Source organism: Lolium perenne, chromosome 7 (assembly GCF_019359855.2).
Source record: "Lolium perenne isolate Kyuss_39 chromosome 7, Kyuss_2.0, whole genome shotgun sequence".
NCBI lineage: Eukaryota > Viridiplantae > Streptophyta > Magnoliopsida > Poales > Poaceae > Lolium > Lolium perenne.
In genome coordinates this window covers 310,281,896-310,284,555 of record NC_067250.2, presented here as the reverse complement: position 1 = coordinate 310,284,555, position 2,660 = coordinate 310,281,896, and positions in this window count along the sequence as shown.

The window sequence follows — 2,660 nt, the reverse complement described above, 5'->3', positions numbered from 1 at the left end:
ACCACCGGCATGGGCTGCTCCACCTCCACCAACGGCGTGGGCTGCTCAAACTCCACCACCGGCGTGGGCTGTTCCACCTCCACCACTGCCGGTGGCACCAGCATATGTTCCGCCAGTTGCCAACTGGTTGTGGCTCGTACCGGAATTCGTCGTGATCGACAACGACGATGAAGAGTAGGCGCAGGCGTTAGTTTTATATTTTTATTTCCTTTCTTTACTATGTAAATTATTTTTTATGTTGAAAAAATGCAAAATAAAAAAAATGCGTCCTGCCGCTGGGGGCACCCCCGACGCAAACGGACACGCGGTCCATTTCGACCATTTGGGCTGACGCAAATGGACACGCACGGATATTTTGGGCTTCCAAAATGCTTCGACCCATTGGAGATGCCCTTAGAGCATCTCTAGCAGATCCCCCATCCGACCCCATCCGCATAATAACCGCTAATTTCCGGTTCGGAGGGGAAAAAGGGGACCGTTCAGATCCCGCATCGGACCCCATATCTAATGAATTTCCCCCCGATTCGCGCCGTGCAAACTCCAAATAGCCAGTTCCGCGAGGCCTTTCGAGAGCGAACCACATCCCGACTTTCACGTTGGCGCGAATGAAACTTCATCCTGTACAACCTTTGGAGACTACCAAAATTCGCCGGAGTCACCAGAGCCGGGCCAAAATTCGTCGGAATTCATAGTGGGCAGCCTACGGGGGCGGAGCGGCCGGCGAGCGCGGGGTGGCCTAGAAGACGACGAGCGCGGGGTGGCCAAGTGCAGGTCAAGCGAGGGCGAGCGGCCAGCCAACGGAAGTGGATAGGGAGGGCGGGGTTGGCCGGTGGGTGGCCGGCGCGGGCCATCGCGGCGGGAGGGGAGGGACGGGCGGGGCTGGCCGGCGAACGGGCGGGGACGGGCGTGGCGCGTCTGGCCGGTGAGCGGGCGGGTACGAGCGGGGAGGGGCGGGGCCGGCCGGTGAGCGGGCGGGGGCACGCGGGAGAGTGAGGAAGAAAGAGAAGGAAGGGTGAGGAAGAAGGAGAAAAAAGGATCTGATTGTGGGGTAACGACGGAATATGTTGTTTTAGGATCTTATTTTGGGGCGTCTGAGCTGCGCTGTTGTTTTTCGACTTCCAAAACGCGTTTGGGGTGGCCTAGATAAACCGATTTAGGGTTTGTGCTTCAGGAGTTCTGCAAGAGATGCTTTTAGGCCCCATATTGGCGAGGAGTGGATACATGAAGGATTGACAACAAATGTACGATGATGAATTAGATTCTTGCTCATTTAGACCGGACAAACACTACAGGAGAATTAAACAAGCACCGGCCTTACGCGCATTAATACAATTCATCCTTCCTTGTGTTGAATGCTATAAATTAAGACAACCGTACCGCCGTAGTAGATGCTAATCTATAAAGATATTTACATTGGGTGTGATGGGAGGAGTTTAGGAACTCGTGACGAAGTTGACAGGAAAGCTGTCTGATCTGGATGAATAAGAAATCGGTGTGACGGGACCGGACAGTATTAGCAATGTCGATGTAGCAACGACCGAACTGACATGTCAAAGAAGAGAGGTTTAAAGACGATTGATGAAACACACAGACAATCTGTTATATGTATGTTACTTGTGTGTGTGCATGCGTGCGCTCGCGCTTGTGTGCGCACGCGCATGTGTGCGGTCGGTGCGTGTGCGTTAGTGTGTGACATGTACCACGGATCGTGTGATCAACATATTACTCCACTAATTAACACGGGAAATATAAAAAGAAAAAATGCAGTGGGGAAACCCACTTGCCAAATTTATGACCAGTGGATACATGGAGATCGATAACCAAATGCACGGTGATGAACTAAATTCTTACTCATGTAGACCGGATAAAGAAATAAGCAACATCCTTACGTACATTTATACAATTCATCCATGATCTATCCTTGTGTTGAATGCCATAAATTAAGACAAGTTAATCAATAATGATATTCACTGGGTGTGACAGGACGAGTTTAGCCGCCCATGCCCGCTCGAGGCGCTCCCTCCCGAGCATCTCTGGCGGAGCACTCCACCACCAAACCCTAGGCGGCACCTCCCCCCCCCCCCCCCACTCCCTTGCCGCCCCCACTGCATCCCCGGTGGAGGTAGCGGCCCCCTCCGCTTCGAAGACAGCGGCAGGGATGGCGGTGTGCTGCTGCTGGTTTTCCCCAGGAGTTGGGGGAACACCGGCGGAAGCGCAGGGGCGGCGCAGCTGTTTGGGCTGGGGCCCGAGGCCCTTCAGCACGTCGGCGTGCATGGCGGCAAGCTAGGTCGTCGGGTGTAATATCCCAGGTATTGGGGTTACAAATATAGAAGAAACAGATGTGTGCATTGCATTCATGCATAGAAAATCTGGGGAATTTTCGCGCTTTAAAGAAAAACAGTCACAGTAACTGACGTTTCACTTGACCTTGGTGGAATTGAAGTAGCTCATCAAGTCAAGCGCTATAAACCTCAATGTGACTTTGGTTAAAACATTGTTTTGGGTAGAGATGATTTGATCTAAGGGGTCAGATCAAATGGAACTAATAATCAACACAACAATACTTTACTCAATGATCAATTGCTTGATCTTATAAAAGATTAAAATATGGTAATCGTTGCCACAACATATGAACATCCATTTAATTGGAAATCAAGTAA